Source organism: Squalius cephalus, assembly GCF_949319135.1.
Source record: "Squalius cephalus genome assembly, chromosome: 21".
Classification (NCBI taxonomy): Eukaryota; Metazoa; Chordata; class Actinopteri; order Cypriniformes; family Leuciscidae; genus Squalius; species Squalius cephalus.
In genome coordinates this window covers 10,061,274-10,087,004 of record NC_137142.1, presented here as the reverse complement: position 1 = coordinate 10,087,004, position 25,731 = coordinate 10,061,274, and positions in this window count along the sequence as shown.

Genomic DNA, 25,731 nt, shown 5'->3' with positions numbered 1-25,731 from the left:
ATATATATATATATATATATATATATATATATATATATATATATATTATTGTTCAAAAGTTTGGGGTCAGTAAGATTTTTAATGTTTTTAGGAGAAGTCTCTTCTGCTCACCAAGGCTGCATTTATTGATTAAAAATACAAACAAAAACAGTAATATTGTGAAATATTATTCCAATTTAAAACAGCTGTTTTCAATTTTTAAATATTTTACATAGTAATTCATTTCTGTGATCAAAGTTGAGTTTTCAGCATCATTACTCCAGTCTTCAGTGTCACATGATCCTTCAGAAATCATACTAATATGATGATTGATGCTCAATAAATATTCATTATTATTTTCAATGTTGAAAACAGTTGTGTACAGATTTTTTTTTTTTCAAAATGCTTTGATGAATGTAAAGTTCAAAAGAACAGCATATATTTCAAATATATATATATTTTTAACATTATAAATGTCTTTACTGTAACTGTTGATCAGTTTAACTCATCCTTCATAAATAAAAGTACTGATTTATTTTATTTATTTCCCCAAAAAATAAAATTTTAATTATTACTAACCCAAAACTTTTGAGCGGTAGTGTTTAACGTTACAAAAGCTTTAGATTTCAGATAAATGCTGTTCTTTTGAACTTTCTATTCATCAAAGACTGTACACAACTGTTTTCGACATTTAAAATAATAATGAATGTTTCTTGAGTATCAATCATCATATTAGAATAATTTCTGAAGGATCATGTGACAGTGACGACTGGAGTAATGATGCTGAAAACTCAGCTTTGATCACAGGAATAAATAACAGTTTAAAATATATTAAAATAGAAAGCAGCTGTTTTAAATTAGAATAATATTTTACAATATTACTGTTTTTGTTTGTATTTTTAATCAAATAAATGCAGCCTTGGTGAGCAGAAGAAACTTCTCTGTTATGTGCGCGCCACAGACTGCACGCACGTCCGCTTAGAGTTCCGCCTTTTGCCTTCCGTCAATATTACGTTATTAGAAAAATATTTTTTTAGAGAATCGATTTTTTGACATTTGTGAATCGATTCAGAATCGTCCACGTCCGCATCGCGATGCATCTAAGAATACATTTTTTCTCCCACCCCTAGATTTCATACAACAGGTTAATAAACAGTTACAATTAAGTCACTTACATTTTAGATGCAATGTTGACTGTTTTTGTTCTGTTTCAGCAGCGAAAATAGTTAAACAAAGATCACGGCAGAACCATCACGCATCACATGTTTTCTCATAACTGAACGATTCAGCATTTTTAACGAATCGGTTGACTCAAAGATTGAATGATCAATCCATAAACATCTGTCTTAATCATGATCGACTCATTCGAACGAATCGTTTGAACGAATGAATCAATGACTCGCTTATTAAGATGGATGCCTGGCGACACCTAATGGCGGTTTAGTGTTGTTTAAAAGCATCATTCTTTCCCACGTGTGTGATTTGTGTGTGCAACATTATCATTATTTTTCTTTCACTATTATATTAGCGATTTAAAAGCACCCACTCGTGTCACACGTCGATTAACCGGTGGGAAAATATCCTCAGACACATACCTAATAAATGTATATTTAAATACAATATTGGCCTACCTGGTAAAAAGTTTTATATACTATTTTGATGTCCTTTTGGACACAAGAGGGCAGTATAGCCCTATGTTTGCTTTTTTGTTGAACCAAATAGCACTAAATAGCCTGTTTTAACTTTTTCATTCTTCTTGAATTGCAAAAACAGAATAAAATGGGTTTAGTTGTGATATTTGTATTCTTTTATATAGAAATAAATGGTATATAATTACATTTTTAGAAGATTTTTAGTGTTTCCTTTTTGGACATTACTTTAATCCCTCGCCATAGCAAAACCGTTTGAGATATTTATTATCCATTCACAATTTAGCATATTTAATGTAGTTTCATCATGTTGAAAAAGTTTGGTACGAATAAAATAAATAGTTTAAGAGGAGTGGCTAAAAATTCAGAGGCTGATTTTGCAAAAAAATTCACATTCAGACCAAAATATCTGACTTCCTGATGGCCAGAGCTATTGAATGTAAATTAGAAAGTTGTCCGGCTTGATGAGAACAATATACAAACTGTTTTTTCTTTACTGTAGTTAAAACTAACCCCCCCACTTTTGTCAAAAGCATGTTGAAAGTGACACACTTCCTGCTGCCAGTTGGTGGCGCTATAACTTTGACTCACAATAGCTACATCCATCTGATCGGCCTCTTACCACGAACACACTGCTGAAGTTTCATCAAGATCAGTTAATGTATGCAGAAGTTATTCCACTTCCGTGTTTCTCTTTTCTCGCCATAAATTCGATTCCTCGCCACAGCCAAACCGTTCGAGATATCAAAAATCCGTCCGCAATTTAGCATCCTCAATGTCTTGACTACATGCACACCGAGTTTGAAGGGGACACGGTGAATTTTCTAGGAGGAGTATTTCACATTCCACAGCAAGCGTTTTCCAAACAACCCATAATAGCCGACTTCCTGTTGGGCTGGCGTAAAACTTGACCGGGGTAAAGTTGTTCGGCCCGATGAGATCTATATGTGTACCGAGTTTCATATTAATTCATGCGAGCGTGTTTGATATATGGATCAAGTTTTAGAACCCCGTTCAAGGGGGCGCTGTTGAGCCCCCCAGCCACGCCCGGGTACCAGCTTCAGCCCGGCCCTGATGGCCGTGGGTTCTGACCTGTGTGCAAAGTTTCAAGAGTTTTTGAGCACGTTAAGGACCCCAAAAGCCCCTGAAACCTTGATTAACAATATAAAAGCAATAGTCAAATCCCCCCCTCCCCTCACACACACACAGACACAGAGAGAGGGAGAGAAAATTCTTCAGAAAATCCACATTCAAACCAAAATATCTCTCTTCCTGTTGGTCGGAGATGGTTCATGTAAATTAGAAAGTTGTCCGTCTTGATGAGAACAATACACATACCAAGTTTTGTGATTCTAGGAAAAACTAAGCCCCCATTTTTGACTAAAGGTGGCGCTACTGAGCCATTCCACCACGCCCGTTTCTGAAACTTTGCACATGTCTACGGGCTAATAAATGTGATGTGTCTGTTGAGTTTCATGCAATTTCAAGTATGTTAAGAGTCTCAAAAGCATCAAAAAAGAATATTAAAGTTTGATGTGTTGCCACGGCAACAGTATCTAAGATATCAATAATCCTTTCACAGGTTTACATCTGCCGTGTGTCTACATTGTACACATAAAGTTTGAAGCAAATCGGGTAAAAATAAGACACTGATTTCAAAGCATTTTGAAAGTGATGTACTTCCTGCTGCCTGTTGGTGGCGCTATAACTTTGACTCACAATAGTCACATCCATGTGATCGGCCTCTTACAACGAACACACTGCTGAAGTTTCATCAAGATCAGTTAATGTATGCAGAAGTTATAACACACTTCCTGTTTCATTTTTTCGCCATAAATTTGTTTCCTCGCCACAGCCAAACCGTTCGAGATATCAAAAATCCGTCCGCAATTTAGCATCCTCAATGTCTTGACTTCATGCACACCGAGTTTGGAGGCGAATCGATGAATTCCCTAGGAGGAGTACATTAAATTCCACAGCATGCGTTTCCAAACAACGCTAAATAGCCAACTTCCTGTTTGGCTGGCGTAAAACTTAGAGCACGAAAGTTGTTCGGCCCGATGAGATCTATATGTGTACCGAGTTTCATATTATTACATGCAAGCGTGTTTGATTTATGGACATGTGTTTGGATCCCGTTCCAGGGGGCGCTGTCGAGCCCCCCTGCCACGTTCCAGGGGGCGCTGTCGAGCCCCCCTGCCACGCCCGGGTACCAGCTTCAGTCCGGCCCTGATGGCCGCGGGTTCTGACGTGTGTGCAAAATTTCAAGAGTTTTCGAGCATGTTAAGGGCCCCAAAAGTGCCCGAAAGGTTGACAAAATAATAATAATAATAATAATAATAATAATAAATATAGCTGCGAGCAGCGATTACGGGCCCAAGCCGGTGGCACCGCAACCCCGGTGCCTTTAGTTACCTAAAGGCACCGGGGTGGCGGTACCGCCGGCTTTGGCCCTCCATCGCTGCTCGCAGCTATATTTATATATATATATATATATATATATATATATATATATATATATATATATATATATATACATACATACATACACACACATACATATATATGTATATATATATATATATATATATATATATATATATATATATATATTAGGGGTGTAAGAAAAAATCGATACACTTGAGTATCGCGATATTTTATTTTGCAATACTGTATCGATTTTCAAAAACGCAATATCGATTTTTTTTTTTTTTTTTTACGTCCAAAAATATTCATGGTAAGACCGTAAGACAGTGGTTCGCGCTTATGTTGTTTAAATCCCTACCACTAGATAGCTATGCTGAGACGCACCACTAGTGCCCTCGCCAGGCTCGCCTATAACGGTGCGTGTCCACTGGACATTTTAGGATTGACAGCGGACCGGAGAAAGCGTTGAGAGCGACCGAGAGCGTCAAAAAGTTGGGCAGTTCCTTTATACAAATATCAAGCGAAAAACGCAGTCGGCAGCCAATTGCTGTGAGGTTCGGGATGTGACGTCTGTCTTGAGAGTTTAAACATATGCAAATTGTGCCGGAGTTTATGCTGGATTTAGTGCGTAAATCATTTTGTTTACAAATTAGACATTGTGCAGTTGTTATATATATGTTAAATATTTCATTTTGGATGTGTTTATTGTGATTATATTGGCTGGTTTTATAAAAGTTTATACAATTGAAAGGATATCTTTGCTTGGTGCATTTGGAAACAAAGCTTGTCTATTTCTAAATGTAATCGCGTGCATCGTTCACACCAAATGCGAATAGAGCATCTGGCGCGAGTGATTTCAATGTTAAGTCAATGCAAAGACGCGTTTACGCGCCTCTGGAGGTCCTGCGGCACGAGGCGTTTAGCGCGGCGCGGTTCGCCTCATTCGCGCGTCCAGTTCTTTTAAAATCTTTTATCACATAAAACTTGATTTCAATATATGACACATTCATTTTGTTCACTTTCATCCACTTTCATTCATTTTCGTCCAGTTCACTTTGTTGTTTTGTATTGTGACAGGGGCTATGTACCTATTTTCTTTTATTATGGCCTACTTGAGCATATAAAAATTTGCTCACTAAGAACCTGTGAACCACAATCCCAAACTGGCAGTTTGATTTTCTGTGTACTGAATTGTTTACCTAAAGTAAACTTCTTTGACTTTTATGCACATCATGTCTTTTGTAAAATATTTTAAATATATTTTACTTTAAAAAAATCCCAATATATCGCCTTATGCACAGTATCGAAATATATTGCAATATATTGAATCGTGACCCATGTATCGTGATACGTATCGTATCGCCAGATTCTTGCCAATACACAGCCCTAATATATATATATATATATATATATATATATATATATATATATATATATATATATTATTGTTCAAAAGTTTGGGGTCAGTAAGATTTTTAATGTTTTTAGGAGAAGTCTCTTCTGCTCACCAAGGCTGCATTTATTGATTAAAAATACAAACAAAAACAGTAATATTGTGAAATATTATTCCAATTTAAAACAGCTGTTTTCAATTTTTAAATATTTTACATAGTAATTCATTTCTGTGATCAAAATTGAGTTTTCAGCATCATTACTCCAGTCTTCAGTGTCACATGATCCTTCAGAAATCATACTAATATGATGATTGATGCTCAATAAATATTCTTTATTATTTTCAATGTTGAAAACAGTTGTGTACAGATTTTTTTTTTTTCAAAATGCTTTGATGAATGTAAAGTTCAAAAGAACAGCATATATTTCAAATATATATATTTTTAACATTATAAATGTCTTTACTGTAAGTGTTGATCAGTTTAACTCATCCTTCATAAATAAAAGTACTGATTTATTTTATTTATTTCCCCAAAAAATAAAATTTTAATTATTACTAACCCAAAACTTTTGAGCGGTAGTGTTTAACGTTACAAAAGCTTTAGATTTCAGATAAATGCTGTTCTTTTGAACTTTCTATTCATCAAAGACTGTACACAACTGTTTTCGACATTTAAAATAATAATGAATGTTTCTTGAGTATCAATCATCATATTAGAATAATTTCTGAAGGATCATGTGATAGTGACGACTGGAGTAATGATGCTGAAAACTCAGCTTTGATCACAGGAATAAATAACAGTTTAAAATATATTAAAATAGAAAGCAGCTGTTTTAAATTGGAATAATATTTTACAATATTACTGTTTTTGTTTGTATTTTTAATCAAATAAATGCAGCCTTGGTGAGCAGAAGAAACTTCTCTGTTATGTGCGCGCCACAGACTGCACACACGTCCGCTTAGAGTTCCGCCTTTTGCCTTCCGTCAATATTACGTTATTAGAAAAATATTTTTTTAGAGAATCGATTTTTTGACATTTGTGAATCGATTCAGAATCGTCCACGTCCGCATCGCGATGCATCTAAGAATACATTTTTTCTCCCACCCCTAGATTTCATACAACAGGTTAATAAACAGTTACAATTAAGTCACTTACATTTTAGATGCAATGTTGACTGTTTTTGTTCTGTTTCAGCAGCGAAAATAGTTAAACAAAGATCACGGCAGAACCATCACGCATCACGTGTTTTCTCATAACTGAACGATTCAGCATTTTTAACGAATCGGTTGACTCAAAGATTGAATGATCAATCCATAAACATCTGTCTTAATCATGATCGACTCATTCGAACGAATCGTTTGAACGAATGAATCAATGACTCGCTTATTAAGATGGATGCCTGGCGACACCTAATGGCGGTTTAGTGTTGTTTAAAAGCATCATTCTTTCCCACGTGTGTGATTTGTGTGTGCAACATTATCATTATTTTTCTTACACTATTATATTAGCGATTTAAAAGCACCCACTAGTGTCACACGTCGATTAACCGGTGGGAAAATATCCTCAGACACATACCTAATACATGTATATTTAAATACAATATTGGCCTACCTGGTAAAAAGTTTTATATACTATTTTGATGTCCTTTTGGACACAAGAGGGCAGTATAGCCCTATGTTTGCTTTTTTGTTGAACCAAATAGCACTAAATAGCCTGTTTTAACTTTTTCATTCTTCTTGAATTGCAAAAACAGAATAAAATGGGTTTAGTTGTGATATTTGTATACTTTTATATAGAAATAAATGGTATATAATTACATTTTTAGAAGATTTTTAGTGTTTCCTTTTTGGACATTATTTAATCCCTCGCCATAGCAAAACCGTTTGAGATATTTATTATCCATTCACAATTTAGCATATTTAATGTAGTTTCATCATGTTGAAAAAGTTTGGTACGAATAAAATAAATAGTTTAAGAGGAGTGGCTAAAAATTCAGAGGCTGATTTTGCAAAAAAATCCACATTCAGACCAAAATATCTGACTTCCTGATGGCCAGAGCTATTGAATGTAAATTAGAAAGTTGTCCGGCTTGATGAGAACAATATACAAACTATTTTTTCTTTACTGTAGTTAAAACTAACCCCCCCACTTTTGTCAAAAGCATGTTGAAAGTGACACACTTCCTGCTGCCAGTTGGTGGCGCTATAACTTTGACTCACAATAGCCACATCCATCTGATCAGCCTCTTACCACGAACACACTGCTGAAGTTTCATCAAGATCAGTTAATGTATGCAGAAGTTATTCCACTTCCATGTTTCTCTTTTCTCGCCATAAATTCGATTCCTCGCCACAGCCAAACCGTTCGAGATATCAAAAATCCGTCCGCAATTTAGCATCCTCAATGTCTTGACTACATGCACACCGAGTTTGAAGGGGGCACGGTGAATTTTCTAGGAGGAGTATTTCACATTCCACAGCAAGCGTTTTCCAAACAACCCATAATAGCCGACTTCCTGTTGGGCTGGCGTAAAACTTGACCGGGGTAAAGTTGTTCGGCCCGATGAGATCTATATGTGTACCGAGTTTCATATTAATTCATGCGAGCGTGTTTGATATATGGATCAAGTTTTAGAACCCCGTTCAAGGGGGCGCTGTTGAGCCCCCCAGCCACGCCCGGGTCCCAGCTTCAGCCCGGCCCTGATGGCCGTGGGTTCTGACCTGTGTGCAAAGTTTCAAGAGTTTTTGAGCACGTTAAGGACCCCAAAAGCCCCTGAAACCTTGATTAACAATATAAAAGCAATAGTCAAATCCCCCCCTCCCCTCACACACACACAGACACAGAGAGGGAGAGAAAATTCTTCAGAAAATCCACATTCAAACCAAAATATCTCTCTTCCTGTTGGTCAGAGATGGTTCATGTAAATTAGAAAGTTGTCCGTCTTGATGAGAACAATACACATACCAAGTTTTGTTGCTGTTGATAAAACTAACACCCCCACTTATGACTAAAGGTGGCGCTACTGAGCCCCTCACCACGCCCGTTTCTGAAACTTTGCACATGTCTACTGGATAATAAATGTGATGTGTCTGTCGAGTTTCATGCAATTTCAAGTATGTTAAGAGTCTCAAAAGCATAAAAAAAGAATATTAAAGTTTGATGCGTTGCCACGGCAACAGTATCTAAGATATCAATAATCCTTTCACAGGTTTACATCTGCCGTGTGTCTACATTGTACACATAAAGTTTGAAGCAAATCTGGTAAAAATAAGACAGTGATTTCAAAGCATTTTAATAGTGATGTACTTCCTGCTGCCTGTTGGTGGCGCTATAACTTTGACTCACAATAGTCACATCTGTGCGATCGGCCTCTTACAACGAACACACTGCTGAAGTTTCATCAAGATCAGTTAATGTATGCAGAAGTTATAACACACTTCCTGTTTCATTTTTTCGCCATAAATTCGTTTCCTCGCCACGGCCAAACCGTTCGAGATATCAAAAATCCGTCCGCAATTTAGTATCCTCAATGTCTTGACTTCATGCACACCGAGTTTGGAGGCGAATCGATGAATTCCCTAGGAGGAGTACATTAAATTCCACAGCATGCGTTTCCAAACAACCCTAAATAGCCGACTTCCTGTTGGGCTGGCGTAAAACTTAGAGCACGAAAGTTGTTCGGCCCGATGAGTTCTATATGTGTACCGAGTTTCATATTATTACATGCAAGCGTGTCTGATTTATGGACAAGTGTTCGGATCCCGTTCCAGGGGGCGCTGTCGAGCCCCCCTGCCACGCCCGGGTACCAGCTTCAGCCCGGCCCTGATGGCCGCGGGTTCTGACCTGTGTGCAAAATTTCAAGAGTTTTCGAGCATGTTAAGGGCCCCAAAAGTGGCCGAAAGGTTGACAAAATAATAATAATAATAATAATAATAATAATAATAATAATAATAATAATCCTACCGAAAACAATAGGGCCTTCGCCCTTTCAGGGCTTGGGCCCTAATAATAATCCTACCGGAAACAATAGGGCCTTCGCCCTTTCAGGGCTTGGGCCCTAATAATAATAATAATAATAATCCTACCGAAAACAATAGGGCCTTCGCCCTTTCAGGGCTTGGGCCCTAATAATAATCCTTACGAAAACAATAGGGCCTTCGCCCTTTCAGGGCTTGGGCCCTAATAATAATAATAATAAATAATCCTACCGAAAACAATAGGGCCTTCGCCCTTTCAGGGCTTGGGCCCTAATAATAATAATAATAATAATAATAAATAATCCTACCGAAAACAATAGGGCCTTCGCCCTTTCAGGGCTTGGGCCCTAATAATAATAAACAATCCTACCGAAAACAATAGGGCCTTCGCCCTTTCAGGGCTTGGGCCCTAATAATAAATAATCCTACCGGAAACAATAGGGCCTTCGCCCTTTCAGGGCTTGGGCCCTAATAATAATAATAATCCTAACGAAAACAATAGGGCCTTCGCCCTTTCAGGGCTTGGGCCCTAATAATCCTACCGAAAACAATAGGGCCTTCGCCCTTTCAGGGCTTGGGCCCTAATAAACAATAATCCTACCGAAAACAATAGGGCCTTCGCCCTTTCAGGGCTTGGGCCCTAATAATAAATATATATATATAAATATAGCTGCGAGCAGCGATTACGGGCCCAAGCCGGTGGCACCGCAACCCTGGTGCCTTTAGTTACCTAAAGGCACCGGGGTGGCGGTGCCACCGGCTTTGGCCCTTCATCGCTGCTCGCAGCTATATTTATATAATATATATATATATATATATATATATATATATATATATATATATATATATATATTAGGGGTGTAACGGTACGTGTATTCGTACCGAACCGTTTCGGTACAGGGCTTTCGGTTCGGTGCACGTGTGTACCGAATGACTGAATGCAATATTTTGTGTGCGGAACATAGGTACATTTTCGTGTTTCCACACGAACATATGAAGTGGCGGAAGTCTCCGCGTTCAGCGCAAATCCCGCCCTGCAGCTGATTCTAATGTTTTTTCCTATTAGACATTCTCTGGTTTTACCCGTGTTTTACCCGTCGTCACTGTAACAATGAAATAGACTGCATGGCGAAAAAAAGCTTTTCCGCTTCGTGTGCGCCGCCGCACTCTCCGTTCCGTGGCGTGCGCGCGCGTGTGTGTGTGTGTGTGTGTCGACGACCCGCTGCGCTCTCTGCTCAATGTTCGAGTCCGTGTTTGCGCTGCGCGTTCTGCTCTGTCGTTAACGGCCCAAACACTCCAATCATGTACCGATCACGCACTGGAAAAGCAAAGTCCGCTCAAATAAGGTGAAATTTCTCAGTAGTAACTTAGATTTCTGTTTGCTGAGCTGGTATAGTCATGCTGGCAACAATGGTAAAATGACCTGCTCTGATCACATGCTCTGGTAATAATAGCTTTGTATAGCTTTGGACTATATTTTATTTTGATAATTATTAAAAAAGTGGAAAAAAAAAATCTTAAATTGATTATGTTGATTGATTATTGAAAAATAATAATACATTAATATATTTGTTTAATATTATTTTAATATAGGGCTATTTTCTGTTCCTGCACTGTAATCATAGTTATTTATTTATATTTTTCATTATATTTTATTATGTGATATTGGTTTGAGACTGAGAGTATTTTATTTAGTGGAGAACTTTGCAGCAGTATTTTATTTCTTATTCTTTTTTTTATTTTATATCTATTTTATTATATTTTATTAAAAAGTGTTTAAAAAAGTGTAAACAAATTGTTAAAAAAAGTTTATAGTAATAAACAACCTGCAGTTTAATGTTTGCATTTCTTTCCCTTACTGTACCGAAAATAAACCGAACCGTGACTTTAAAACCGAGGTACGTACCGAACCGTGATTTTTGTGTACCATTACACCCCTAATATATATATATATATATATATATATATATATATATATATATATATAAAATACAGAAACCTTATTACCTTATTCTGATTTTATGATACACAAAATATTCCACAACAAATCTTTTAAATTTAATGTAAAAATAAAAACGAAAGTAAGCACTGTTGGGCTCACGTAACCCTCTCATTAGAATCAAAATGTTTCAGCATTTGCAATGTATTTGGATGCTAAACTATTCTTTATTATAGGCTTTGTTCTTCACTCGTGTTCCAATATCGACGGAAAAAAATCATCCTCTTCACACGCGCAAAAATGTGCTTGAAACATCACAGTGCAGCGGTGCTTACTGTGAATGTACGAATTGTACTACTGACTATTTAGAGCAGTGTAATTTTTATATGTTAGGTTAACTATTTTATTATTATATTTTATTAAGGCTATAATGAACAGGCTGCGATGTCAAGATTGCAATGCTGGAATGTGTGTTTGTGTGTGTGTGTGTGTGTGTGTGTGTGTGTGTGTGTGTGTGTGTGTGTGTGTGTGTGTGTGTGTGTGTGTGTGTGTGTGTGTGTGTGTGTGTATGTGTGTTCATGTTTTTCTATCCCTGTGGGGACTTCAACCTGAATGCACACAGACTCATGGGGACTCGTGTCACAGTGGGGACCTAAATAGAGGTCCCCATGGGTAAACAAGCTTATAAATCATACAGAATGAGTTTTTTTGGAAATGTCAAAATGCAGAAAGTTTTCTGGGATAGGTAGGTTTAGGGGTAGGGTTAGTGTGAGGAGATAGAATATACAGTTTGTACAGTATAAAAACCATTAAGTCTATGGAGAGTCCCCACAAAGATAGTAAACCGTGTGTGTGTGTGTGTGTGTGTGTGTGTGTGTGTGTGTGTGGCGTGGGCGCGATTGAAGAGTGGACACATAAAAACATACTCCGTCATTATACAGGACGACATTCAAACTGCAAAGTGTTAACTTATATGTGTGTACAGTCGCAATAAAACACAACATTGTGCTTTTGTAAAATAATTTCAAGCAATCCACCCCCCGAAAGGCGCTAATTGTAAAATTAAACTAAAATGCTCATGGCTGCACGGGCATTCATAACGGTGCGCATCCACGGCGAGGAACGAGCAGAACAGAGTGAACGTTTTTCAGTTAATTCCTACTTCCATAGGAATTCATTTGAAACGCTCGCTCAACCACTATCAATGTCAGTGCGGACGAGCATATTTTACTTTCGTTTTTAAGTTGGCGATTCAAAAGCCCCCAGCGGTGTCACACATAGATTAACCAGTGGTAAAATATTCTCACCGTCACAAACCTAGTATATTTTTATGTAGATACAATAGGCCTACCTGATTTTGAACACAAGAGGGCAGTATAGCCCTATGTATGACTTGACTTTTATGGGACTAAATAGTACAATTACTATTTTTAAACTTATAAATTATTATTAAATTGAAAAAAAAAAAAGAATAAAATGGGTTTAGTTGTGATATTTGTATACTTTTATAAAGAAATAAATGGTTTTTAATTACATTTTTAGAAGATGAGGCTTTTAGTTTCCTTTTTGTACATTACTTTAGTCCCTCACTATAGCAAAACCGTTTGAGATATTTATTATCCATTCACAATTTAGCATATTTCATGTATTTTCATCATGTTGAAAAAGTTTGGTGGGAATAAAATAAATAGTTTAAAGGAGAACTCCGGTCAATTTTAACATTGAGCTCATTTTTTTGTACATTTGGAGTGCTGTCAATACAGAGAACAACGACAAAAATCGGTGTTGCCTACACCGAGTTATTCTATTTTTAAAATTTGCACCCTGTTGACTTCAATGGGGCAAGTACTAAACCTGCTTTTAGCCTCTTAACATCCTTGATGTGTCATTACAAGTGCACAGAAAATGTGACTGATTCCTTCTGAGTGAACACGAGTGAGTCTGACTTCAGTAGATGTGAAAGATGTGTATAAAAATGATGTTATTTAAGCCAGCGCAAATACCTTTGTTTACATCCTGTTTTTCGGTTGAAGTCCAAAGTAGTCGATTGCCGAGTTCACGCGCGTGATCATAGGTATTAAACCTATGCGTGTGAACTCTGCAATCGACTACTTTGGACTTCAACCGAAAAACAGGATGTAAACAAAGGTATTTGCGCTGGCTTAAATAACATCATTTTTATACACATCTTTCACATCTACTGCAGTCAGACTCACTCGTGTTCACTCAGAAGGAATCACTCACATTTTCTGTGCACTTGTAATGACACATCAAGGATGTTAAGAGGCTAAAATCAGGTTTAGTACTTGCCCCATTGAAGTCAACAGGGTGCAAATTTTAAAAATAGAATAACTCGGTGTAGGCAACACCGATTTTTGTCGTTGTTCTCTGTATTGACAGCACTCCAAATGTACAAAAAAATGAGCTCAATGTTAAAATTGACCGGAGTTCTCCTTTAACATAAAAAGATACTTATAGGGGTAGTTCACTTAAAAAAAAAATCATGTAAGCATTTACTCACTTTCACTTGGTTCCAAACCTGTATGGCTTTCTTCTGTTGAACACACACAAAAAATATATATTTTGAAGAATGTTGGTAACAAGACATTTAATGGTAGTCAGTGACAAGTGTTCTGTATATTCAATTGCTGTACTTTGTTGACTGATTGCTGGATAATTTGCAATAAACAGTGTCTTTAAATCAAATAAAGTGGATTACATCACTCCAGTTGTGAGGTTTTTACACTGGCTATCTGTCTGTCAAAGAATTCATCAAAATACTACAGCTGGTTATTAAATTAATTAACATTTTAAGGCCAAAGTAAATTTCTAATCTTCTGGGGCCTCATGTATCAATCTTGCGTACGCACAAAAACTTTGCGTACGCCAGCTTTCACGCTCACGGTCGGATGTACTAAAAGCGAAATTAACGCGAGAATGTGCGTTCCTCCACGCCAATTTCATGTCTGGCGTACGTACATTTCTCATTGTTTTTCTCCGTTGGCGACTCTTACAGGCAATGAAGTGAAGTTGCAAACATTACACAACTAATTGTTCTACAAGTCTATCGCACCACCCCCTGTGGGAAGCATTGCTATTAATTTGCAATTTATTAAATATTTGACATATATTGTCACACGAGCCTTATGGGAATATTCTATCAATTATGCAATTAAGTAAGAACATATAAAAGCATATGCAAATTGATACAACCCTTAGTCTATGGCAATGGCAGCTTTGGCCTTATTAGAGGACATTGCTAATGGCAGAATCCGAAGAGAACGAGTTTTTAGGGACCACAATGATTTTCTGGCCCAGGATGATGACTGGCTTATCAGCCGTTTCAGATTTCCAAGGGCTATCCTCTTGGAGCTCTGTGCTGAGTTGGGTCCAAATCTAGAGAGAGAGACAGCGAGGAGCCACGCAATACCCATTCCCTTGCAGGTGCTGACAACACTTGGTTTCCTTGCAACTGGTTATTTCCAAGGGGAACTGGCAGACCACTCAGGAATAAGCCAGTCGTCTTTGAGCCGCGCAATGCCAGCGGTATGGGTCCGGATCATCCGCATGTCTACCAGGTATATAAGGTTCCCATATGATGCAGTTGACCAGCCAAACATTAAAACGCAATTTGCAGCGATAGCCGGTTTTCCTAATGTAATCGGAGCGATCGACTGCACACACATTGCTATAAAGGCGCCATCTGAAGAAGAATTTGCATATGTGAATCGGAAACATTTCCATTCAATAAATGTGCAGATAATATGTGATGCACAAATGCGCCTAACAAATATTGTGGCAAGGTGGCCTGGGTCAGCCCATGATTCATACATCCTTACAAACAGCATGGTTGGGTGCTGGCAAGCTGGCAGGGTGCGCGATGGGTGGCTTCTTGGTGAGTGATGCATTTAAAGTTATGGTTCTATCTAATTGTATTTTTTTTATTTTCATTTAATTGTTCAACAACCCTTCAGGAGACCGCGGTTATCCACTACAAACGTGGCTGTTAACCCCCCTGACCAACCCACAAACTGACCGAGAGCGCAGATACAATGATGCCCATTCTTGCACTCGGTCAGTTGTAGAGCGGGCGATTGGGCAGCTGAAATGTCGGTGGCGCTGCCTTGACAGGACTGGGGGGATGCTGTTATACCGCCCTGACAAGGTGTGCCGCATTGTGCTGGCCTGTGGTGTGCTGCACAATGTCGCGCACAGGCATGGCATACCACTTGGTGAGGTGGCAGCACTGCCAGATGACCCTGACCCATGACCAAAGTATGTGCAGCCCAACCAACAAGCCATTCAGGCCATTGCGACAATATAAATGGTAATCGGAGCCAAAGTTCATTTTTTGACCAATTCCTTTAATGAGTGGCTTATGTCTTTGAGTGCGTCAGTTATATTTTTCAGGTGACTGTTAATTTCTCCGATGGCCATAACGATTTGCTGTTGTGACTCCAGAACAGTATGCGTCAAGACGCGGCCAGACGGACTGGCCTCAGCACTGGGGGGAGCACTGGAAGCGGCGGATTCCGAGTGCGTGCCAGTGGATGTTCCAGCTGTTGCACCATATGAGTCTAAATAAACACAGGCACATGTTAACTGTGATTTGAGTCTGTTCCTTATTAATGGGTACACGCATTTGCCATAAATGCAATGGATATGTAAAATCTCTGGTGTACTTTTAGTCAGCTACATTGCATGCATTTGAAAATTAAATAGGTAAGCTATGTGTACCAAAGTAAAAACAAATGAGAAATTGGTTACCTTCATGGCAGTCCTGTAGTAAATCCAAGTCTCCCACAGCAGCAGATACTACTCCAGAGAGTAAAGTGTCACCCATAATTGAGGAAACTCTCTGCTCAAAGGGTGTAAGTTCATCGACCCCTTTACCACTGCCTGTTCTGCCCACACTTTGTCGGTGCGCAGCAGTTCTCCGTTTAACGTCCACCTTTATATCAGACCATTTCTTTTTAAGGTCATTTACAGTGCGACTTTCAGATCACACCACATTGACGGCATCAGCCAAACTCTCCCACTCATATTTTTCCCTTTTGTTATTAATTCCGGAGGACAAAGTTCCAAATAAAATATTTTTTCTTGTTTCTATCTCCGATAGTAGCACCTCCAATTCACTTTCTGTAAAGTTTCGTTTCTTGCCGCTTGCTTTAGCCATTTTCTAACTGCTTTCTTTTGCCAAAGTGGACTCATTACCATATTTAAATTGATTTAATTAAGGGAGGAGACTGGGTGGGGCGTTGTGCTCGTGCATGTGCGCTCAATTTTACGTTAATTGGGATGTACAAAGAGAATATGCGTGGGATCCTTCGTACGCAGAGATTCATACATCTGTTTGTTTTTGTGCGTACGCACATTTACAGCTTTGTCCGTACGCAATGTTTTAGTATGAATTCAACGCAAGTCTTTGTACATGAGGCCCCTGATGCATTATGAACCATCCAGAGCAGACCTCTCAGGTCATCTGGGACAGTAGCCAGCTACTTTTATATCAAATTTATAAGTCAAAATTAAAAAAAAAAGTCAAAACAAAACATGGAGAAGCAGCATTCAGTTTTTATGCACCATATCTGAAACAAATTCACTGAAAACTGAATGTATGCTGCATATTTTAATTCTTTTAAATCGAGTTTAAAGACTTTACTGTTTGCCACTACCTTTTATTAATTGGAAAGGAAAAAAATATATATATAATTTCTTTTCATGTTGCACTATGTTGTTGTTAAGTTTTATGTAAAGTACTTTGAAAATTTGCCTTAAATCAAAAACTATTATTTCTTACTCTAATTTAAAAACAAAAATATATTGGTATCTTTAATAATAATAAAAAATAGTAATGATAATATTCATAGTTTCATGCTTAGTTACCACCTTGAATTTAGATATGGGCACACAGTTGCAATAACACATGCAGGTAACGTTAACGTTAACTTGTTGGAGAAAAATAGTACTCTGCAATGGTATGGTAATGTTAAAATGTCACGGTTCCTACACATTATAACAACTAACTAATTTAAACAATGAACATAACAAAAAATAGCACTCATACTTACAAGATCGAAGTAGAAATTTGAAGGTTTTCAGAGTGTTGCTCGCCCGTTGCTCTCTGACAGCAGCCTCGTGTAAAATAAAATTGAAAATGGAGGATATGTGTATCGCGAGATCTGGCTAAAGTGATCTAGTCGCGCAATGCCAGTAGTCCCAGTCATCCCAGTAGTCATGTCTCAGTAGTGTTTCGATTGTGCCATCTAGCGGTTGAGAAATGCCATTGCATTTGATTTAATTTGAAATGATAGTCATATCGTAGATTGTGTATGAATGTTATGTTTATGTGTGACAGCAAACATTAAGCTGTGTGAGCGAAAACATTTTTAAGACTAATATTCTTATACTATATCGCTGGTCTGAATCAGGGCTATAGCCAAGCCGTACGTAGACCAGATTGCTTTGATTTCGCCAGGTGGGCTAAAGCAGACCGCATTTAGCCCGTCCAATTCGGAGCTAAATCGTGACTACAGATCGACCATGTCGTGAAATGACACATTGAACCTTGTAGATATCATTACCAATGCGAACGTGATGAAATATCAACCATTTCATGCACTTCCTGGCAAAAAAACTACAATTAATCAGTTTTGACTAAAAGTGGGCTACAATAGCCGGGTCTGAATACGAGCTAAATCGTGGCTACGCACAGCCTACACATATAACATGTAAAATAAAGCAAACCAAACAACTTGTAAGCACAGTTGACTTTGCTTACATGATGGAATATCATACATCTCACAAGTTATTTTGGAAAAAAATACATTTATCCAGATTAAATGTTATTTGGGCTAAAAGTGGGTTACACATAGCCGGACTACACTGTTAAAAAAAAACCGTGAAATTTACGGTAAAAAACCGGCAGCTGTGGTTGCCAGTATTTTACCGTAAAAAATAAGGTAGCAACCTTTTATGTTTTACGGGATTTAAATTTACGGGCAAAAAAACACAATGTAAAAAAAACCCTGTGAAATTTACGGTAAAAAACGTTAGCTTGGTTGCCAGTATTTTACCGTAAAAAATATGGTAGCAACCTTACTTTGAAAAAAAACAAAAAAAAACCTTCAGCAGGATTTAAATGTGTGGTAAAAAAAAAACATCAGCTGTGGTTCCCAGTACTTTACCATAAAAAATACAGTAGGAACCTTTTAGTTTTCACGGGACAACCGTTATATTACATAAACCGATAAATGTTATCATTAAATTTCACTGAAGTATTAAAGTCTACTTTATATCTTTGCAATATACTGAAAACCATCATAATAACACAAGTGGTATAAAAAAAAAAAAAAAAAAAAAACACGATGATTTAAGTATACCATTAGTTTTTCACAAACTGAGGTACATGGTAATATTGAGAAGGTGCACAGTGTCATACACACAAACACAAAACACCATCATGGTGACATACACACGTGACTCCAAATAATGCCATAAACATTCATTAAACAATATATGATGTAATATAAACCAAAAAAATATAATATAAACTGATAACAAAAACCAAGAAGAAACATAATTATTTAAATTAAATAGCATCAAATGTGAAGTGTCACACAGGGAATTCTGGGAATGTCCATTTAGAGAAACAACAGGAACAGAAAAAAGAGACGAGCAGAAACACAAGAACTACAACTGACTTCAGCCACAGCCTCAGATGAAATCAACTGAAGATAAAATTAAATCTGTGAAGATCTCAGCAGAGGAGGATTAAACAACTCCACAAACAGCATTACCAGCTTCACTTATTACTAACCAGACTGACTTTATTTCTGTCAGACGCCTACAGTTCTGTTTGAGAATTAACAGAGGTTTAGATGTTGATGATTTATTGTTTCATTTGAAGTCACCATGATGGAGATCAGTGACTGCTTTAGTTGGGGTTTTGACCCTTGACTTTCTAACTTTAGTTTTTCTCTGCCTGCTGTAACTGTGTTTATAAGACATGTTGATTATGGCTAAGAAATCAGAGAGAAAATGAATCGTGTGATGGCAGTTGTGAATCAATGATGGCACACACAGATGTCACTGAACTCATTAAAATCCTTCTTTCTGACTTCGGTTTATGTTGTTGGTTAGTGAATCTGCATAAATGCCCAGACTTTTTGATATAATATAAAGGATTTCTTAAAAGTTGTTTAAAAAAAAATCATTCTTTTAGGCACACACAGATGTCAAGATTCAGTCTATGCATCTCAACAATGGTGAGGAGCAGAATATTCAATTAGGAAAAGTAAATTACATAGACAATTCAGATCATAATTTATTCATACCGCAATGCATGATGGGAGCCATTAATGAGTTGTGATTGGTGGCAGCCACTGCAACATGCTTTATTATTGTCACCATTGTTGAGATTCACAGGCTGATTATTGATGTCTGTGTTTTAAATGATCAGTCTTTTGATCAGAACAATGTTTATTAAATATTTTGAATTGTAAGTAAAGTACTGATAATTATAGGCTGAAAAATCACTAAGCTGCTGCTAACAAGTTAAACCAAACTATCGCAATAAGTTTCCTTTTTCAGATCACAGCATGATTATGTCAAAACATAACCACCACCATAAGATAACATTTTACTTTGTTCATTTAACTGTTATAAATTAATAACAGCAGACAAACAACAGTAAATATTGAAGTAAACATATAATGGTCTAGAGCCCAACTAAAGCAAACACCTATCACCTTACTGGTAACTTACAATTTGTGATTTTCTTCTTCAGTGATTCTGCTTGTTAACATCAGGTGTCTTCAATAATGCTCAATCATCACTAAATTAATCACTTAATTATCTCCTCAGCCCTAAATGCTGCTTCATCTGAAAGCAGGTGATGGCGATTTACTACTAATCAAGGAACCGGCTTTACTGACGAGATGCGCATAACAATATCGCGATTTAAATCGCCCAGCCCTAATTGAGCCTCCAATCAAAACTCATCAGTATCTCCCAGCATGCATTGCAGCAGGAATACATTATGCTGAATTGCCTTAGTATTTTCTTTTATTATTATATCTGCTTTTATTTTTGATGTTGTTTTTGTTGCAGCTTTTTAGTAGCTTGTTTTGTGATGTTCAGAGTTTTATCTGATTATTGTGTTGATTGTCACCGTTGTTGAGATTCATACACTGAATCTTGATGTCTGTGTTGGTTTAAATCAAGCAGTAGTTTAAATCCTTTTTTCTACACCATGTATTTTTAAAGTTCTTCAGATTATCTGTTGCTTATTTACAGAAATATTATACTCAATAATATGAAATATTTATTTGTAATATTATAATCAATATTATCACTTCTCTCAAAGAGAGAGATAAGACTCTTTATGAGGTCAGTTAATCAGGCCACAATATGACGATTTTCTCATCATTAACCTGCCATCATCACCTGGTCACATTTTTTCTCTGATTTTCATGCCATAACATTTGTGTTATATAACCACACAGTTAAGGCAGTCAGAGTAAATCTAAAGTTAAAAAGTCAGAGAGCCCAACTAAAGCAAACACTCATCTCCATAATGGTAACTTCAAACTTTATCATTTTCAATAAAACATCAACGTCTAAACCTCTGGTAATTCTAAATAATTAGATTACAGGAAACCACAGCTGGCAGGTTTTTTTATTTTTTATTTTTTATATAAAAGTTCAGTTCAATGTTCAATGCCATAAAACCTAAAATATTACTACCGTATTTTACCGTATAAACTTTAGTTCAGTGCCGTAAAAGCAAAAACAATTCTACCGTATTTTTTACGGTAAAGTACTGGCAACCACAGCTGCCAGTTTTTTTCCGTAAACTTTAGTTCAATGCCGTAAAACATAAATATTTATACCGTATTTTTTACGGTAAATCGCTTTCAACCAGCTGCCAGTTTTTTACCGTAAACTTTAGTTCAATGCCGTAAAACATAAATATTTATACCGTATTTTTTACGGTAAAGTACTGGCAACCAGCTGGCAGTTTTTCACCGTAATTTTTAGTTCGATGATGTAAAACTTTGTAAAATTAGTAAACATTTGCTACCGTATTTTTTACGGTAAGGTACGGTAAATGCAACGGTAAGTTTTTTTTTTACAGTGTACTTCCAAAATCCGTACATTTAACAGTATATTAATGTACAATTACATGAAATGTCCCGTGAGAGCTATTACAGTTTTTCACTGTATATAGTAAGGGTACATACCGTTAAGGAATTAACATTTTTTTTCCGTTGCTTTTTTACAGTTTTTTACTGTTAAAATTACGAACATTTTTAACAGTGTATATCGGGTCTATATTTAACCCAGACGTTGAAATGACGGCTATTGCTTGCTGGGATGCTTCTAACCACAGCTCGAGAGTCGTTCCAACAAATTAAAAAACGATCGGAAATGTCGTCCAATTTTCTTATACTATTATTTGATGACAACAATACATTTGGAAAACAAAATACAGCCATTTCTGCTTTTTTTCTTTTAAACAAAAAACCAAGCTGCACCCTTTTTTAAATTTCATCTTTCATTCCGAAATAGAATAATGAATGAACGAAAAAGTACACGGACCGGCCGCAATGGGTTTTTTGTACACTTTTACTGATTTGGTCGATGTTTCTCTGAGTTTTCTTTGTTATTTTGGCTTGAGAAAGCAAACATATATTTAAACATTATGTAATATTATTATGAGAAATTTACTCCGCCTTTAATGCTTCACCAAACTCAGCTCAGACTGGTCTGACTCGCTTATATCTTTTCTCACTGGTCAGACTTACTTTCCCAAAAAATCCATTGACTTGCGTTCTCTGAGCAATGAAGGCCGTAATACTCAATGCTGTCCACTAGAGGGGGCGACAGGATAATAAGTGTTTTCTACTCTCTTTCCCTGTTTGCATCAGTTTAAATTATAAATAAATGCACGAATTTCATTCATAAATAGGCCATATCTGTGTATGAGAACAAGCTTTACACTTCAAGCTTTACAACTAATTAAAACTTTAATCCTACTTCAAAGTTTGACACTCTCTCGTTTCTTTTAAGATATTGTTATTCCACATTAAATTTGTCCATCTGGAACTCTTATTTGTCATGAGCTCTATATTTAAGATATCTATCTATCTATCTATCTATCTATCTATCTATCTATCTATCTATCTACCTATCTATCTATCTATCTATCTATCTATCTATCTATCTATCTATCTATCTATCTATCTATCTATATTTCTGACCATATCTTTCTGTCTGTCTGTCTGTCTGTCTGTCTGTCTGATTATAACAGACCACCTTTTTTGAACTGGTATTTAAGTGCATAGCCTATACGTTATTCTTCAATGCACAACGTTAGATCGTTGAATGCAACAACACACGTTATCTATTTAATGAACATCGGGTTGAGTTAGTTATGGTGTGCAATGCAATACAATGCAAAAAGTGCAGAGCCTATATGTTATTCTTCAATGCACAACGTTAGATCGTTTGTGCAATGCAATGCAACATGTTATCTCTTTAATGAACGTGGGAAGGAGTTAGTTCTGTTGTGCAATGCAATGAAACATGTTTTCTCTTTAATAAACATGTGAAGGAGTTAGTTCTGGTGTGCAATGCAATGCAATGCAAAAAGTGCATAGCCTACTCTTCAATGCACAACGTTAGATCGATTGTGCAATGTAATGCAACATGTTATCTCTTTACTGAACATGAGAAGGAGTTAGATCTGTTGTGCAATGCAATGCAGTGCAAAAAGTGCATACCCTAAAGGTTATAATTCAGTGCACAACGTTAGATCGTTTGTGCAATGCAATGCAGAAAGTTTTTGTGCTTTAATGTTTATTAAAAGAGATAACATTTTGCATTGCATTGCACAAACGATCTAACGTTGTGCATTGAAGAATAACATATGGGCTCTGCACTTTTTGCATTGCACACCAGAACTAACTCCTTAAAATGTTTATTAAAGATATTGCATTGCACAAACGATCTAACGTTGTGCATTGAAGAGTAAATGTATATGCACTTTTTGCATTGCATTGCACACCAGATCTAACTCCTTCCCATGTTCATTAAAGGGATGACAAGTTGCATTGCATTGCATTGCACAAACGATCTAACGCTGTGCACTGAAGAATAACATTTATGCACTTTTTGCATTGCACACCAGAACTAACTCCTTCCCATGTTCATTAAAAGGATAACAAGTTGCATTGCATTGCACAAAATATTTAACGCTGTGCATTGAAGAGTAGCATAGACCATGCACTTTTTGCATTGCATTGCACATCAGATCTAACTCCTTCCCACGTTCAGTAAAGAGATAATATGTTGCATTGTATTGCATTGCACAAACGAGCAAACTTATGTTGTACGACATTGCATTGCTTTGCACAAACGATCTAACGTTGTGCATTGAAGAGTAACATACTCTATGCACTTCTTGCATTGCATTGCACACCAGAACTAACTCCTTCATTAAAAGGATAACAAGTTGCATTGCATTGCACAAACGATTTAACGCTGTGCACTGAAGAATAACATTTATGCACTTAATGTTTATTAAAGAGATAACATTTTGCATTGCATTGCAAAAACGATCTAACGCTGTGCATTGAAGAATAAAATATAGGCTAAATGCATGCATTGTATTGCATTGCACACCAGAACTAACTCCTTCAAATGTTTATTAAAGAGATACAATTTTGCATTGCATTGCACAAACGATCTAACGTTGTGCATTGAAGAGTAACATAGGACATGCACTTTTTGCATTGCATTGCACAATAGAACTAACTCCTTCAAATGTTTATTAAAGAGATAACATTCTGCATTGCTTTGCACAATCGATCTAACGTTGTGCAATGAAGAATAATATAGGCTATGCAATTCTTGCATTGCATTGCACACCAGAACTAACTCATTCCCATTTTATTTAAAGAGATAAGTTACAATGTTGCTGCATTGCATTGCACAAACGAACTAACGAACTAACTCCTTCCCATGTTCATTAAAAGGATAACAAGTTGCATTGCATTGCACAAAATATTTAACGCTGTGCATTGAAGAGTAGCATAGACCATGCACTTTTTGCATTGCATTGTACACCAGATCTAACTCCTTCCCATGTTCAGTAAAGAGATAATATGTTGCATTGCATTGCACAAACGAGCAAACGTTGTGCATTGAAGAATGACATATAGGCTAAATGCATGCATTGTATTGCATTGCAAACCCGAACTAACTCCTTCCCATGTTCATTAAAGATCTCTTTAAACTTATGTTATGCAACATTGTATTGCATTGCACAAACGATCTAACGTTGTGCACTGAAGAATAACATTTATGCACTTTTTGCATTGCATTGCATTGCACAACCAGAAATAACTCCTTCAAATGTTTATTAAAGAGATAACATTTTGCATTGCATTGCACAATCGATCTAACGTTGTGCATTGGAGTACATAGACCATGCACTTTTTGCATTGCATTGCACACCAGAACTAACTCCTTCCCATGTTCAATAAAGAGATAACATGTTGCATTTCATTGCACAAACGATCTAACGATTATCTCTTTAATAAACATTGCAACAATGCAATGCAATGCAAAACGTGTGCAATCTAACGTTGTGCATTGAAGAATAACATATAGGTTATGCACTTTTTGCATTGCATTGCATTGCAATTACTAACTCCTTCCCATGTTCAATAAAGAGCTAACAAGTTGCATTGCATTGCACAAACGATCTAACGATTATCTCTTTAATAAACATTGCAACAATGCAATGCAATGCAAAACGTGCATAGCCTATATTTTATTATTCAATGCACAACGTTAGATCGAATGTGCAATGCAATGCAACATGTTATCTCTTTATTGAACATGGGAAGGAGTTAGTTATGATGTGCAATGCAATGCAATGCAAAAAGTGCATAACCTATATGTTACTCTTCAATGCACAATGTTAGATCGTTTGCGCAATGCAATGCAAAATGTTATCTCTATAATGAACATTTGAAGGAGTTAGTTCTAATGTGCAATGCAATGCAAAAAGTGCATAGCCTATATGTTATTCTTCAATGCACAACGATCTAACGATCGATTGTGCAATGCAATGCAACATGTTATCTCTTTAATGAACATGGGGACGGAGTTAGATCTGGTGTGCAATGCAATGCAATGGCAAAAGTGCATACCCTAAATGTTATTCTTTAGTGCACAACGTTAGATCGTTTCTGCAATGCACTTTTTGCATTGCATTACACACTAGATCTAACTCCTTCCCATGTTCAGTAATGTTCAGATAATATGTTGCATTGTTGCATTGCATTGCACAGCAA